The sequence below is a fragment of the Bombina bombina genome, chromosome 2 (genome assembly GCF_027579735.1).
Source record: "Bombina bombina isolate aBomBom1 chromosome 2, aBomBom1.pri, whole genome shotgun sequence".
NCBI classification, from domain to species: Eukaryota; Metazoa; Chordata; class Amphibia; order Anura; family Bombinatoridae; genus Bombina; species Bombina bombina.
This window is the reverse complement of record NC_069500.1, coordinates 1,067,482,188-1,067,499,014: the sequence shown is the minus strand read 5'-3', so window position 1 is coordinate 1,067,499,014 and position 16,827 is coordinate 1,067,482,188. Positions and strand designations below refer to the sequence as shown.

General features: G+C 39.9%; 1 protein-coding gene across 1 annotated transcript in view; it reads right to left on the bottom strand.

Annotated features, from left to right (window-relative positions):
- The window catches only part of ELMOD2 (ELMO domain containing 2), a gene marked incomplete in the record, with an annotated part of 447,084 nt that extends 439,928 nt beyond the window's left edge, over positions 1-7,156 (bottom strand). The window contains 1 exon segment of the mRNA XM_053703694.1: positions 7,075-7,156.
- Between the last annotated feature and the right edge of the window lie 9,671 nt (positions 7,157-16,827).

Here is a 16,827-nt window from a genome sequence, read left to right as displayed (position 1 = left end):
GACAAGGTAGGAAGATCTTCAGGGGCTTAGTGTTAGGTTTATTTAAGGGGGGGTTTGGGTTAGATTAGGGGTATGTGGGTGGTGGGTTGTAATGTTGGGGGTTATTGTATGTTTTTTTTACAGGCAAAAGAGCAGAATTCTTTGGGGCATGCCCAGCAAAAGGCCCTTTTAAGGGCTGGTAAGGTAAAAGAGCTTTTCAATGTTTATTTTAGAATAGGGTAGGGCATTTTTTTATTTTGGGGGGCTTTGTTATTTTATTAGGGGGCTTAGAGTAGGTGTAATTAGCTTAAAATTGTTGTAATATTTTTATAATGTTTGTAAATTATTTTTATTTTTTTGTAACTTAGTTCTTTTTTATTTTTTGTAACTTAGTTCTTTTTTTATTTTTTTGTACTTTAGTTAGTGTATTTATTTGTATTTATTTGTAGGTATTTGTATTTAATTTATTTATTGATAGTGTAGTGTTAGGTTTAATTGTAGATAATTGTAGGTAGTTTATTTAATTAATTTATTGATAGTGTAGTGTTAGGTTTAATTGTAACTTAGGTTAGGATTTATTTTACAGGTACTTTTGTAATTATTTTAACTAGGTAGCTATTAAATAGTTATTAACTATTTAATAGCTATTGTACCTGGTTAAAATAAATACAAAGTTGCCTGTAAAATAAATATAAATCCTAAAATAGCAATATAATTTTTATTTATATTGTAGCTATATTAGGGTTTATTTTACAGGTAAGTATTTAGCTTTAACTAGGATTCATTTATTTAATAAGATTTATTTTATTTAGTTAGATAAAAATTATATTTAATTTAGGGGGGTGTTAGGGTTAGGGTTAGACTTAGCTTTAGGGGTTAATACATTTATTAGAGTAGCGGTGAGGTCCGGTCGGCAGATTAGGGGTTAATTATTGTAGGTAGGTAGCGGCGACGTTGGGGGGGGCAGATTAGGGGGTTAATAAATATAATATAGGGGTAGGCAGGGGTTAGGGGCAGCAGATTAGGGGTTCATAGGGATAACGTAGGTTGCGGCGGTGTACGGAGCGGCAGATTAGGGGTTAATAGTGTAATGCAGGGGTCAGTGATAGCGGGGGCGGCAGATTAGGGGTTAATAAGTGTAAGGTTAGGGGTGTTTAGACTCGGGGTACATGTTAGGGTGTTAGGTGCAGGCTTAGGAAGTGTTTCCCCATAGGAAACAATGGGGCTGCGTTAGGAGCTGAACGCTGCTTTTTTGCAGGTGTTAGGTTTTTTTTCAGCTCAAACGGCCCCATTGTTTCCTATGGGGGAATCGTGCATGAGCACGTTTTTGAAGCTGGCCGCGTCCGTAAGCACCGCTGGTATTGAGAGTTGCAGTGGCGGTAAATATGCCTGTACGCTCCCTTTTTGGAGCCTAACGCAGCCCTTCTGTGAACTCTAAATACCAGCAGTATTTAAAAGGTGCGGGGGAAAAAAAGCATGCGTAGCTAACGCACCCCTTTGGCCGCAGAACTCTAAATCTAGCCGTAAGATAGATACAAATGTAACTATTAGTTATATTGTAGCTATGTTATGGTTTATTTTATAGGTAAGTATTTAGTTTTAAATAGGAATAATGTAGTTAATGATAGTAATTTTATTTTGCTTTATTTAAATTATATTTAAGTTAGGGGGGGTTAGGGTTAGGGTTAGACTTAGGTTTAGGGGTTAATAAATTTAGTATAGTGTCGGCGACCTTGGGGGCGGCAAATTAGGGGTTAATAAATGTAGGTAGGTGGTGGCGATGTTAGGGACGGCAGATTAGGGTTTAATAAAATTTAACTAGTGTTTGCAAGGTGGGAGTGTGGCGGTTTAGGGGTTAATACATTTATTAAAGTGGCGGCGATGTCCGGTCGGCAGATTAGGGGTTAAATAATTTTATTTTAGTGTTTGCGATGTGGGGGGGCCTCGGTTTAGGGGTTAATAGGTAGTTTATGGGTGTTAATGTACTTTTTAGCACTTTAGTTAAGAGCTTTATGTTACGGCGTTAGCCCATAAAACTCTTAACTACTGACTTTTAAATGCGGTAGGAGTCTTGACAGGAGAGGGTGTACTGCTCACTTTTACGAAGACTTGTAATACTGGCATTAGGAAAATCCCATAGAAAAGATAGGATACGCAATTGACGTAAGGGGATTTGCGGTATGCTAAAATTGCGGAAAAAAGTGAGCGGTACACCTGTACCTGTCAGACTCGTAATACCAGCGGGCGTTAAAAAGCAGTGTTGGGACAACTCAACGCTGCTTTTTAAGGCTAACGCCAAACTCGTAATCTAGCCGCAGAATAGTAAGGTTCATAAAAAAGAAACATATATTGAATATATCAATGAGAGAGCCTTAACCTGCTGAAAAGACATACAAAAAACAGGAAATATAAAAATTAGGAATATATGACTATTATGTCAAGAATACAATACATATAATTGAACCTCATTTTTCTAGAAACTGTACCTCACATTTTGCAGAAGGTCACTCTTGTACCTAGTTAAGCTTATGGCTCAGAGGAGCGGTAATCTTGCTTTTGTATAGGTCACTCTTGGACCTTAGTACAAGTTTTTAAGCAGAACTGGTAACTGATAATATAAAATGAATGTGTAGTAGATTATAAAACCTGAACGCTAATGAGAACATATATATATATATATCTACAATAGCAGAAGCTAGGTGTTTAAATGTACAGTACATAAAAGTTAACAGACTAACGTGCAATGATTATAATGTATTGTAGGATAAAAGCCACAAATATCCCCTTAATGACAAATTAGTTGTGCTATATTGAAAGCTACCCCAAATATGGTTAACCTAGCCACTTTTGGACTTCTCAAAACATAAGCGTAAATAGAAGGGGGTCTAGGCTAGGGGGAAGATATATAATAGGTAACTGTGAGGTCTCAATTGAGTGTGAATATCAGCAACAAATTGTATGTGTGTCCAGTTATACTGAAGATTAGAAACTTTAGGAGATAGAGCTAAGTTTATGGCTATGTGAGTTGTGGTTGATTTTGAGCATTTGAGGGGGTGAGAGAATGGAATTATGTTGAGAGCTGATTTCGTTTCTGATGGAGTCAATTTTGTTATTGAAGTGGCTGGCAAAGTCTTGAGCTGACAGAGAAGTTGTATTAGGAGGTGGGGGTGAGCGGAGAAGAGTATTGAAAGTGGAGAACAGATGTTTTGGGTTTGAAGAAAGAGTCGATATAAGAGTAGAGAAGTAATGTTGCTTATAGAGATTAAGGGCAGAATAGTAGGATTTCAAGATAAACTTGTAATGAAGAAAATCAGCTGAACTCCGAGATTTTCTCCAGTGACACACAGTAGTATGGGAACATCTGTGTAGGTACCGTGTCAGGGGAGTATGCCAGGGCTGAGGATGACTGTTTGATTTCCGAGCTATGGTAAGAGGGGCCAGATTGTCAAGGACCGATGTGAGGGTGGAGTTATAGTGGCAGATAGATTGGTCAGGGCAAGAAAAGGAGGAGATGGATGAGAGGAGAGGTTCGAGGGAATTAGCAAGGTGTTGCTGATCTAATGACATAATGCTTCTGTGACGTTTTCTGTGAGGAGTAGAAGGAGGGAGAGTTGTAGGGAGGGATGATATGTTGCAAGTGAGGAGATGGTGCTCAGAAAGAGGAAAAGGGGAGTTTGTGAAGTTTGAAATAGTGCATAGATAGCTAAAGATCAGGTCAAGGGACTGACCGTCTTTGTGAGTGGGAGAGTCAGTCGATTGTGACAAACCAAAAGAAGAAGTGAGTTGCAGAAGTTGTTTTTGCAGAGGAGGCAGTGGGATTGTCAAGAGGGATGTTGAACTCACCAAGAATGAGGGCAGGGGTGTCTGATGAAAGGAAATAATGTAGCCAGGCAACCAATTGATCTAGAAATTGAGTTGAGGAGCCAGGGGTCGGTATATGACTGCAATACATATAGAGAGGGGAGAGAATAGGCGAATCATGTGAGTTTTGAATGAGGAAAATGTGAGGGAAGAGATGGGATGTATTTGTTGAAAGGTGCAGCGAGAGGAAAGTAAGATACCTACACCACCTCCTTATCTATTACCAGATCTAGGAGTGTGGCTGAAGTGGAGACCCCCATGTGACAGAGCAGTAGTGGATGCTGTGTCTAGGGGAGAGAGACAGGTTTCTGTGAGAGCCAGAAGGTTGAGGGAGTGGGAGATAAAGAGGTCATGAATAGAAGTGAGCTTGTTGCAAACAGAGCGAGAGTTCCAGAGTGCACAAGTGAAAGGGGTAGTGGCTTTAGATGCAAGAGGAATGTGAGTAAGGTTACCAGATTTTTGTTTTCTGAGTCTATGGAATGGTACACATGGATGTGCATGGCTAGGAAGTTGTTAAGGACCAGGATTAGGGGAGATGTCACCAGCAGCTAGTAAAATCAAGAGGGAGAGTGATGTGATGAGGTGCAGGGGGGAGAGAGATCTTTTAAGAATAGGTAAAGTTCATGAGTACAAAAGTAAGGTGATTTTATGAGAGATGAGCTAATGAACAGAGCAGGTGGAGAGGGAGAAGGAGTAATGTAGTTTGTTATAGAGACAAGAGGTAGCAAAGAGGAATATGAAGATATTGAGCATTTTTACAAAAGCGGGAACCAATTAAACACATAGGACACAGTATTACAGCAGGCTTTGTGCCCTCCTCTCCTGTAGTAACTTATGGATACAACTCGCTGAGCTCAATATGGCATTTGGTATTATAGTCCCGGATGTTCCAGCGAGAGACTTCTACACCTAGGTTTATTCTTGCTCCTGTTACTTTTCAATATATCGACCCACTGTATGTGTAGAAGCTCTGGGTGGTGAGTAAGTCCCATTGGAAGCCGGCCGCACATTCCCAGGAGCTGTAGAGTTCAATACCCCCATTTCTTTCGCTTTTGAAGGAGTCGGGGCAGATAATATTATCCAACACCGGCATGGATGAGAAGGCATGCACTGTTGCAACATTTCCCCCACTCGCCACGTGGTTCACTGACTCTGCTTGGTGCAAGGTGGGTGATACTATTTTCGTCTCTGTAGAGCTCAAGTCCTCGATCGGTGATGGCTGCAGATTGGATCGTTCCTTGGACCCTGGTGTCATGATCCAGCCTAGAATTGAACCTGGGACCTGTTTCTATTTCTGCTGCTGTTCTTCCCCAGCCTGTTGTTTTACCCCTTTGTTACCAGATGGCTTGATCACAGGCTAAGAATATTGGGTTTTCTGTTTGCTGCAACTTTGGCTCTCTGGCTCCACCTGCTTACCAGCTGAAACAAATCATATAATCAGCAGCCTGCTATATCTGGGAGGTTTGCTTTCAGTTCTGGACCTTGACATATGAGTGTTGTACTCTGACAGAGCCTCTGGTCCTGATTTCTGTGTGAATACAGATTTGCTGGATTTCCTGGTGCCTGATTTCTGCTTCATTTACAGACTGTTCTTCTTGGTTTTCCCTTGGCACTGTGTTCTGTTTCTGGACTGATTTCCTGGCAATTGATCTTGGCTAATCCCCTGATATTTCCTAAGGACTGCCTCAGAGTTCCAGTCCACAGCATATGCAAGTATCTTGCCTGTTATTACAAATATCTGCATTCCTGTCTGTTACTACAGTGCTCCAGTCCACAGCATATGCAAGTATCTTGCCTGTTATTACAAAGATCTGCATTCCTGTCTGTTACTACAGAGTTCCAGTCTACAGCATATGGAAGTATCCTGCCTGTTATTACAAAGATCTGCATTCCTGTCTGTTACTATAGAGTTCCAGTCTACAGCATATGCAAGTATCCTGCCTGTTATTACAAAGATATGCATTCCTGTCTGTTAGTACAGTGTTCCAGTCTCCAGCATATGCAAGTATCCTGCCTGTTATTACAAAGATCTGCATTCCTGTCTGTTACTATAGAGTTCCAGTCTACAGCATATGCAAGTATCCTGCCTGTTATTACAAAGATCTGCATTCCTGTCTGTTACTACATAGTTCCAGTCTACAGCATATGCAAGTATCCTGCCTGTTATTATAATGTTACCTGATTACAGCATCTCTTCATATCCTCCTGTTACTACCAAGTTTTGGTCTACACAGTACTGTATATCTACGTATCCTGCCTGTTATTGCCAAGTCTTGTCTATGGTTTATATACATTTTTGCCTGCTGAAGACTGTCTAAACCAAGTTACTTTGTATTCTTGTCTACACAGAGACTTTGCCTTGTATCTAGTTTGCATCTCGCTGCATTGCTAATTCACCTATCAATAAAACCTTCACCTTTATTTTCTAAAACCCTTGTACCAGTTTAATTATGCCAAAAAGGAAAGACTCACGCAGACAAAACACTACTTTAACCCCAGAACCTGACACCTCTACACAACAGCTCCCAACACCTGAACCTACTCCCTTGCAGAGTATGACACCTGGTCGTAGGAGGGAAGAGAGGTTGTCAAATGTTTCCTCCATCAGTCTCTCGAAGTTGCCTAGTAAAGCTTGCAATGTCTCATATATACAAATAAGGTGTATTAAACAGCGCTACCCTACAGAAACCTCAAGCTGTTCCTAGAATACAACTCTCCCTAAAGGTTGTGTACAAAAAGACAATTTACAAATGGAGTGAAAGGATCAGCGCTTAAAATAGCAAGAGGGATCAAGCAACTAAAAAAGAGGATATACAAGTATATATTCTATAATAAAATGATAATTTATGAAACAAAAATAATACTGTTACAGCAGATAATATCTGACTATTGCAGATAGCATCTGGCTGTGGTATATGGTGACCGGCCACTTACACAGTTAAAAAACAATTTGTATTATAAACTTAAAAAATAGCACTCATAAACTTTATTTTAAAAACAGCTATTTTCAGAGTTATTACCCAATTTGTCATTAGTCTCTTAGTGCAAAAGTCCTATTTTGGAGCAAATGCTGTTAAGTCTATTCTATTCCACCTTATAAGGCACCTTAACTATTTTCCTCCAATACAGCTCCGGGACGTTATGTTGTGTAATGTGCCCGGACTCCTACTTTTAGCAGGTGGAGGGCGGATTATTAGGTAACGATTGTCCGCAATAAATAGAGACCAGTCTCACCTTAAGAGGCTTTTTTCACATCCACATCGATTTCTGCACTTGGATGCTGTGTTCTGTCGGATGCCACCGCATCTCCTATGCGACTCCTCGTTGGTTAGTGCTTCCGTGTTCGTCACGTGTGGTGAGCAGGCCAATGAGAGTCTATTTCAAAACGGAGTGGTCCAAATGAGACGTCTTTATGGGGTATTCCGGCAAATGTTATACTCTGCGCAGAGTAAGCCTTTTCTGTGTTTGGTCAGACTAATTTTCACAATTCGCCAGCACTCATCAACATGTTTCGCCTGGCTTGCAGGCTTTTTCAAGATATGTGCTGGATAGTTGTATTGCCTTAAATACCCCTCCTCTGGATTTTCATTGGTTCTTTCTTCATTTTGGTTCACATTAAGGTGGAATTTCTTATTTAAGGTGGACTAGCTGTTTCCGTGTCAAATTAACATCCTCATTCCGTTCCTGGATATTATAACTTGCAATGTTCTTGCAATTTACAATATTTAGGAGAGACCACAAGACCATATAGAGACAGAATCAGAGAGCACCTCAATAACATAAAAAAAAACACGCGTTACCTAATAATCCGCCCTCCACCTGCTAAAAGTAGGAGTCCGGGCACATTACACAACATAATGTCCCGGAGCTGTATTGGAGGAAAATAGTTAAGGTGCCTTATAAGGTGGAATAGAATAGACTTAACAGCATTTGCTCCAAAATAGGACTTTTGCACTAAGGGACTAATGACAAATTGGGTAATAACTCTGAAAGTAGCTTTTTTTTTAAAATAAACATTTATGAGTGCTATTTTTTAAGTTTATAATACAAATTGTTTTTTAACTGTGTAAGTGACCGGTCACCATATACCACAGCCAGATGCTATCTGCAATAGTCAGATATTATCTGCTGTAACAGTATTATTTTTGTTTCATAAATTATCATTTTATTATAGAATATATACTTGTATATCCTCTTTTTTAGTTGCTTGATCCCTCTTGCTATTTTAAGCGCTGATCCTATCACTCCATTTGTAAATTGCAATGTCTCATAGAATTCCTCAGGGTGCATAGTTATTACTTGCTTTATGTAGCTTGCTCAGACTTAGGTTATAAACGGCAGTGGCTGTTAGATCAGTGGAATAGCTCAATAGGCTGTTATATTAACAATAGCACTAAGTTTACAGCAGATCAGTAGCTGCCCTTACCTGGGTAAACGGGGGGAGGTGTTGAGATCCTAAGTGAAGGCCTTCACCCAAGTTTGCAATGGGCTTGATCAGGTCCCAATATGCACAAGTAGAATAATTTCAGTATGTCTCGATCCCTCACCATGTAAGGTAGCTGAATCTCACGAATGTGGGATATGATGAGTTATATCTTCTGGGATAATTGGCATATTATCAGGATTGCATTGGGAGCTTTATAATTTGCGACCGACCATGCCAGCTGCTTAGCCACGCCCCCTAGAAATATTTTTTACTACTAGAAATATATTGAAAATATAATTCTATTTTAAATCTGAAATGCACCCAGGCAGATTTCCATTTTGACCTTGCTATCCCTGTAACCAAACCACTCAAACATGTATTATCTTGAAATATATAGAAATAAAATGCAAATTTCACATCAGACATTATATCCTTTGTCTGTTTGTTGCAGAAATTGATTGTTATGTACAGTTCAGTAGAACAGCTGAGACTTATCAGTGCTCCTGGCAATGTGTATTTATAGAATTGCATAATAACTTGTGAATCTGTCTCTGCTGCTAGGCATGATCTAGTGACAGGTTGTGCTCAAAGCAATTCTAAGAAGGCTCAGGAGAGCTGGTGTTACGTGTATCAGCTTCTGTTGTTGCTTATTTGTAAAGTGATGCCAAATTCTATAGCACTAGGTAGTACTAGGTACATGATCAAGCTACTGAATACAGTGCATATTTTAAACATTTCTTTGAGGTATATTTTAAACATTTCTTTGAGGTATCTATTGCTATGTAAATTGTTCCTATGCCCTCAATATCATATTGTCTTGTTTTAAAACATTCTTGGGTAGGATTATATAAATTTTTATTTAGGGAGGCTACCTCCTTCCAGACATTCCACGCTCTTTCACAAGCGAAGGTCTTCTCTTTATTTTAATCTTCACTTACATTGGTATATTTGTATATTAGTTTTAATAAAAAAATGAGCTATTTTTTTTGATATTGGAAAGCAATGTAGAGAATAGGCTTACTGCAGAAGACAGTATCATGACTGAGCAGGGTTGTATTTTAAAATCAGACATGCATTTACAGAATTAAGGCACTAGATGGCGCCAGATCCTTAGAACTAGGTTATAAGGCATTGTAGGTACAATCTGTTTTTTGTGGAATATATCCAGATATAATAGGAAAATTCTGCATCCATGTGCAAGTGTTTTCCTTTCTATTAGAGTACCTACAATGGGCTAGATTAAAAGCAAGCTAATGTTAGTGTGGAAAGAGATAATCAATATCGCAACCACGCTAACTCGCATGTTACAAGTTGAAAGTAAATGGCTGTACTTGAGTGCAAACAAAATCTGCGCTTCAAGTATTAGCGGGACCGAAGAACTAGTGTAAAGTGTAAGGGTTTAAAAAAAGTTGCACAAAACACATCACAAATATATTAAAATAAACAAACTATTTTTTACACATATATAATCTTTCTGATAAAAATATTAATAAAAATGTTGTTTTTAAGGGTTAAAAGGGATATGATATATGACAAGGTATTGGACTTAGAAGGGCTATTGTGTGTGTGTGTATATGTGTTTATATGGGAAAATATGTATATACATAAATATATAAACATATAAATACATATATACACATGTATATACATATATAGAAGAGACCTTGACGTGGTTCCTGGACTTGACCATTTTGGCCAGATGCAGTAACTAACTCTTCAATTTATTTCTTTTAGTCTTAGCTGTATACTTGCAAGTGAGTGCCATACTTTCTCTGTGTATGGTGTTTATTAATTTGTTTTGTAATTTCCATTATGGTCTTTGCACCCATACAGTGGCGTAGCGTGGGTTGTCAGCGCCCAGGGCAAGGCAAGTATTGCGCCCCCCCCTAACCCATTAGCAGTGACGGAGTCTCTTCCACCAGTACAGTAGGGAATGGGATTGGCAAATTTGCTTTGAATCTAGGAGCCTGCAGCTCTCCAGAGCTGGGGAAATATATACAATATTACATTTGAAGATTTATTCTAGTTTTACACATGGGGGAAAGCCCCCCTTAACCCCATCTGGTGGTGACGCCCTGATCTGTGAAACTTCATGATACAAATACTGCAGACCACAGGGTGCACCCACCCCCACATTGCAGCACCCCATATTGTATATGTGGTGCAATAGGTTTTTGGTAAGTCGTTAAAAAGAGGAAAAGGGGACACACAGGTTGGCAGCTGTTACATAAGGTTGTCCCTGCTGGGCAGACTGTCTTTTGGGTGCCAATGACATATAAAAGTGGGGTATATATTCTACCTTAATAAATATAACAATTGTAAGTAATCAATATAAAAGGGGCATGGGACAGACAACCCAGCATTACATACATATATGGGGGGAGGGTGTATGGTATTTAGGGGGTGCTGTTAAATTTATTGACCAACACAAATTATAGTTATTTTTTTTACTTTAAATGCAGTAAGGGTGGGTTTAATGTATATAAAAAAGGCAATGAGCACCCACACCCTAAAAATCGGTAAAAGTCCACACCTCAGGAGTACAGCAAGAAATAAATTCAAGATGGTGAATTCATAGGACTCCTATGATAGGAGACAAACACAGCGAAATGCCGGGTGAGCAGCACAATCCTAGTGCCAGACAGCACACAAATCCCTAAATCTACTTCTGCCCTGGGAAGATCATGGAGGGGAAATATCAAATACAGGAAACAAGGTCTCATTTTTGTCACAAATATACTTTTTTTTTGTGCAAGGACAAGATGGCGTAAGTTGTAAACCGGTCAAACATGAAAGTATGGTCTCTGATCACCCCACCATCCCACATTCCCACTAACTAGGTAACTGGGGTTAACAGAAAGGCAGAGCCCAGCCATGCTGCCACCAGTGCCATGGGTAGGTGGATTTGAAAGAGATTTATTGCAATTTTTAAGGATTCCTCCCCCTCCCTCTGCTTAGAGATCCTTAAAAAGTGCCCCAGGCAATGCATGGCATTCTAGCTCGCTCTGGGTCCTTTGTTGGAAGGGAACTTGTTGGGTAATAATATAACCATAATTAAGCTGCATTTTGCGCGTTGCTAGTATCAGGCAAAAGCAGAGCTATAAGTAAGTCTGGTCCTGATACCTTACCTTAGTTGCGGTGCGCTTGACAGTCTGACTCTGCTGCTCTTCTTCTTCTTCTTCCCTCCTGACCTGCGCGCTAGGAATGGGATGGACAAAGTGACGTAGCAGGCAATGGTCCGGATAACACTTCAGTTCACACTTCACAGTCACTTCAAATTCCTCATTTTCTCGAGACATCAAAATCTGCAACCCGACGGAATGTGCGACCGTGACGTGACATCACCACATTCCTGACGGGTCGCATAACAGAGTTGGGCACCTGTCAGATTTTTTAGCCTCCCTTCTTCCCTTTGCTAAGTTGAGGCTGGAAGCGCCCCTCAGAATTATGCGCCCGGGGCAACCGCCCCTGCTGCCCCCCCCACGCTACGCCACTGCACCCATACTTGTCTGGGGTAAACGGTCTATGTTTCTGGAGGCTGTGAAGTTGGATGTGAGTGCTATTGAGCACCCAGGGCTGTGCATTTTGCAGGGTCATAGGATGTGTACCTGATCCAGTTTTGAGAGTGCAGTCCATTTCCATGTTTTGTATGTTTCTAGGGAGATTACACCTGTGTATCCTTGTGAGGTTTCCAGTTTGCTTGAGAGAATGTATTGTTTGACTGTGGATAGGTACCCAGGAGGGAAGAGACCTTGGCGTGGTTCCTGGGCTTGAGACTTTTGGAAAGATGTGAAAACTAACTCTTCAGTTTTTTTGCTTTTAATCTTAGCTGTGTACTTGCAAGTGAGTCTCAGACTTTCTCTGTGTGTGGTGTTGATTCATTTATTTGTAATTTTCCCTATGAGCTTGCCACCCAGACTTGTCTAGGGTTAGCTTCCTGGGTTTCTGCAGAGTGTGCAGCTGGCTGTGAGTTCTATTGAGCACCCAGGGCTGTGCATTTTGCATTCTCATAAGATGTGTACCTGGTCCATTTTGAGAGTGTAATCCATATCCATGTTTTGTATGTGTCTAGGGAGATTACATACGGCCTGTGCACCCTTGTGTGTTTAATTAAGAGCATGCATTGTTTGGCTGTGGATAGGTACCCAGGAGAGAAGACACCTTGACGTGGTTCCTGGGCTTGACAACAATCTAAAACCAATACCTTAAATACCCAATGTGTAGTGTCTCTAATTGCCGGCCCACATCTGTGGCTCACGTGCATGGTCCCATATTGATGACGTCATCAGCATACAACTCGTGCCGATGCGTCCATCCAAGGGCGTATTCTAAGTTGACAGCCCTATAGCCAATAGCATTTTGTCAATCATACATCGCCCTCAACACAGAATCATATGTGACTAGGGCTATTGAAATTGTTATGCTTGTAAACATCACAGTAGTACGCTCAAACACGGCGTAGAGACACAATAAAAACATCATATTAACAATCCCAGGTAAAGTGCAGTGTTACTACATATTGTTTAGCAAATTTATAATATAGCAATCATGCGTCAAAGTGTATGGTAGAAACTTTTGACAGAGGACTTAAATAATCAAATGCATATAAATCGTGTCCTATGCACAGTTATATCATAATGTTAGGTCCTTGGCATTAGACATACAGTCCAGGTGTCTTATTAGGGTGATACGGTGCACATTATGAGGTTTACTAGATGAAAATAATGTATAACTCAGTCACCAGAGTAAAATGGCACAAAATCCAGCCTTGTATTTAACCCCATAGGGTCTATAGTCTCCAAAGTGTAAATCCATCTGGTCTCTAAACGGAGTAAAAAGTTCGCCATATTGCCTCCCCATAGCAGTGGTGGTATCTGGTCAACCAACATAGTCCTGAGACTAGAAACATTATGTCAACAGCGGGCAAAGTGGCGTGCTACTGGCTGATCAGAGTTGCCTTTGTCAAGGACTTCCCTGATCGCACAGTGAGGTTAGCCATACTTTCCCAGAACGTAGTGACCATTTTAACCATATATAGACTAGGGAGCATGGGCAAATCAAAATGTAAATGATGTATTATTGCTAGTCAACCTGTGATTGATTCTGCATCTCTTGTTTCGATGTGGGTGTTGAAAAGTGTCACCTTTTAATGTGCTGTTGCATGAAGTGCAGTCCCCACATTTAAAACAGCCCTTCTTAGTGGACTTCAGCCAGGTGTGTCCTTCATAGCATTTTACAGGGTCCGTTTTAACAAGCAGATCTCTTAGGTTGTTAGCACGACAATATAACATCCTTGGATGCTGAGTATGATGGAATGGAAGTGTCTTATCTGTTTTTATTAAATCCCATTGTTTCCTGACCGTGGAGCTGACCTGATGATGCATTGTATCATAAGTAGAGATAAAGTTAATATTATCCTCATTGGTATTAATACCCTTATCACCCGTAGTTCCATCCTCAAATCATTTTACCACCTTGGTCCTAGTATCCATGACCATTTTACTGTCATATCTCTTTTTGTCAGTTTATTAGACATCTCATCAAGTTGTTTCTCCCTGACTACTGCCTCTGTATTATTTTGCAAAACCCAAGTGAGCTGAGAGGCAACTATGCCCCTCTTTTGATGTGTAGGGTGATAGCTATGAGCCTCACGTAGGGAGTTTAGAGTATAGGGAGGTGCCAAATTTACATAACCCCTCTCTGTCAACTTCAAATATATTCAGGTCCAAAAAATGGATCTGTTGTACATCATATTCTAACTTAATGTTGATGGGTGTGTCTAAATTGTTCAACATCCCTACCCAGTCATTGAGACTCTCCTCAGTCCCACGCCAAACCAAAAGCACATCATCAATGTACCGTGTATAATATACAATCTCATTCATGTCCTGCAGTTTCATTATTATCTGTTCATACCAGGACATGAAAAGGTTGGCATAGGTGGGTGCCATGTTTGAACCCATTGCAGTCGCTGAAATCTTCAAGTAATAGCCTTTCTCAAATCTGAAATAGTTTTTATCAAGGCACAGTTTTAGTAGTTCCAATAGAAACTCCACAGGAGGACCTGTGTAACATTTTGACTCAGTCACCATGGTCCTGACAGCCCATACACCCCTATCATGAGGGACAGAGGTGTACAAGCTCTCAACATCCATGGTGACTAATATGTCGTTATTTTGTAAAGTGTCAAAAGTTTTCAAAATCCTAATCAGACTAGGAGAATCCTGTAAATATGCAAACGTATCCTTTACCACTGGTTGCAGATAATGATCAATGCACTTCGCTACATTAGAGAATAATGATCCCCTGGCAGATACAATGAGTCTGCCAGGGGGGTTACTCAAAGTTTTATGCACTTTAGGCAATAAGTACAAGACTGGTATCTTGAGGGATTGCTTGAGGGATGTTATCTGATTGTGACTCTCCTATAAGGGACAAACTTTTAGCACTGTGTGAGCGGTATCTGCTAATCTAGCAACGGTAGCTGTCCTCTGCTTCTTTTAACAATTTCCCGTGGACACAGCAACTCTTAAAGACATTTTATTTATTCACTTCTTTTAAGTACATTCTATCTTGCGTATGTACGCCGTTTAATAAATCTGCATTTGAAACCTCTCTTTTTTTTTATTTTTTTTTTAACAAATTTTTATTGAGGTAGCAATGGCACATTATTACAAGCTCGGTATCCAATAATACAAAAGGTATCACATAAGTTTACAATACAGTGAAAATAACGATACATTACAATCTTATAGAGCGAACTTTTCTGCTCCTCATTTTGTATTTAAACCTCTGTGTGTCCCCAATGACAGTCCGATCCTCTGGTGGGATCACACTTTCCAAGGCATATAGAGGACACCACTAGTAACCATAGTCAGCAGTACTCAACATCCGTCAGAGTAATATTAATAAAAGTGTTGTGGTCAAACAGGCCTCAGATATCTGTATACACTTAGCAGAGTAACAGCAGTTAACAATTTCTATACTAAAAATAATACAGAAAAAAAAGAACTGGTAGTTAAACAATCATTATAAAGAGCACAGTGGAGCCACAAAAATATGCTGACCATAGATATGATAAAACATATAAGAAAACAGAATAAATTTTGTCATGTTATGACCCGAAGAGCCTTTTTACCTGGTTGGGGGAAAAGCTCAATCAAAGGTTCTTCGGGCAGGGCAGAGACTACTAAACTCTGCCAAAGCGAAGCAATGCGGAAAATAAATCCCTTATCCCTAACCGCACAAGGGAAATGAGGGGGGGGGAGGCGTAGGATACTCTAGTGGTAATGTTTCCCACCACTACTGTTAATACCAACAAGGAAACAAGACTTTCGATTGACAACATATAGCATATACTTGGTATAAACACATTATGTGTAGTGGAGCGCCAGGGGTGTTTGGGGAGAGAATGAGTCTACAGGAGATACTAAGCACAAGAATAGTGGTAAACGTGTAGCAAATAGTATTTGTGCAGGTTTGCCAGTAATAAGCAGCGCTACAAGCTTAAACAACTCTTCGAAAAGCTGTTCGATAACTAATACTGTCAGCATAGCGCAAAGAGTGTAAACATGCGTGGAGCTTTATAATGAGCATCTATCTGTAATAAGGCCGCACAGCAAGTGAGGTAGCTTCATTAGGTTAAAGAGGCATGGGACTCTCCCTGGGGATATAAAATAGTATTATCTAAACGTTGAGCACGTTTAGGTCAGACAGGAAGTGGTATTCTGGGAGACCCATATTTAAATATGCACAGCCGCTACCTGTTTGCTATAAGAGATATACATACAATATAATACTGCACCAGCCCAATCGTAAAATAAATCTAGGTTTAGATACAGGCCAGGTGTTAAATATTACCTCATGCTGCCATCTGCACTATTTACTCCTAACCCTGCACATATGTTCAAACTACACATTGGTCAATGTAAGCTAGCCTACAATAAATAGGGCTGTTATTCCTCAAGCTACAGAGGAATGTTAGAGAGAGGCAGAGGCCGCACTGATCTATAGAGACATGCCCTGGTACAGAAGAAAACAGAAAATAAAACATAACAAAAGGCTTATTGAGCTGGCACTAATAGGTAGGTGCTATACTATGTGAGAGAGACCTGCTTTACTTTAGATCCCATGGCTTCATACATGCAATGATTCCCCCATAAGCAAATTCCAGTACATACCTCTCTGTAGACCTATTTCAGGGCTGCAAATAATATATATAAAAAAAGAAAACATCGGAGTGATAAACCATATATATCAACCAGGAATTAACGTAAATGACTTATCTCTATAGACATCTCCCCCCTGCTGTGCATTTATATAGTGCTAAGAGCTAACGTAATAAAGTGGGACACTGGAGACATCATTTCACATCACTAGCTATTGAGGATGCATACAAATTTCAATACATATATGAGAGAAGCTACCAATACATAAAACATTCAGGTCATCCCTTTACATCTTAGGCTCACACACATGCTAGTGAGAATGGATACAAATTTCAACATCTATATGAGAGAAGCAACTTATACATATAAAAGGAGACAACTTCATATGATAAA